Source organism: Agrilus planipennis, unplaced genomic scaffold, assembly GCF_000699045.2.
Source record: "Agrilus planipennis isolate EAB-ADULT unplaced genomic scaffold, Apla_2.0 scaffold3609, whole genome shotgun sequence".
NCBI lineage: Eukaryota > Metazoa > Arthropoda > Insecta > Coleoptera > Buprestidae > Agrilus > Agrilus planipennis.
In genome coordinates, this window is record NW_020442267.1 from 1 (window position 1) to 943 (window position 943).

The 943-nt window shown below is 34.5% G+C and overlaps 1 non-coding gene across 1 annotated transcript; it reads right to left on the reverse strand.

Annotated features, from left to right (window-relative positions):
- Positions 1 to 388: 388 nt before the first annotated feature.
- Trnap-ugg lies at positions 389 to 460 on the reverse strand. Its single transcript has one exon. It is a non-coding gene; the product is annotated as a tRNA-Pro (tRNA).
- Positions 461 to 943: the final 483 nt, after the last annotated feature.

The following is a 943-nucleotide window of genomic DNA, read 5'->3' on the forward strand; positions in this document are numbered from 1 at the left end:
TTTTCAATATAATAACTCTTATTGTAGGATTATATTTGTTACCACAAAGGATTATAAAGTGATTCCAACGATAGTCCAGAACAGAACCTTCTTAAAGTCTGCTATCAACCCATATGATAAATGAATTTGTTTTTACTCTTCTTCCTAACTTAGATTCTTACACTAAAGAAGAAGTGGAAATCTATTTGAAAAAGTCGACAAATTTGTTTCGGACAATGCTAATATTTTAATTTTGTTTTTTTACAGGTATGAGAATACTTGTTATGTTGCTACTAGACACGTTGCCCATGTTGGGTAACGTCCTACTTCTGTGCTTTTTCGTCTTTTTCATTTTTGGAATTGTTGGCGTGCAATTATGGCAAGGAATCCTTAGACAAAGATGCTATTTGGGCTCGTCCGGGATTTGAACCCGGGACCTCTCGCACCCAAAGCGAGAATCATACCCCTAGACCAACGAGCCGGTTGTTTAAACAAATACAGCGAAATAATCAAGCAAGCCGGTAAAAAACAGTAGCCTACTTTCTCTAATAACAGTTGCAGCTACTACCGTGGTCTACGTCTGGTTAGATCACCTGTAGCGTCAAAAACCTGTTAGCATTACAAGATTTTAAATGACCTTTTTACTTGTTCTTGAGTTCTTTGCCTGAAAAATGAAAATATCGAGTGATATTATTTCGTTATAAAATTCTGTGGATTTACTATCGAATATGAAAATAAAGGATTTTTATAAATGGCCGAATATTGGACTGTGCATATTTTAAGCATATTTTAAACAGTATAAATACAGATAAGAGTTTACCTTAAGCTATAAATCAGTTTCAATATGTTTTACAGAACTTAACATTTTCAGTTATACAAAGTTTAAAAAAATTATGTGTATATCATCTCAAAATATCAAAAAACTGGGCTCGTCCGGGATTTGAACCCGGGACCTCTCGCACCC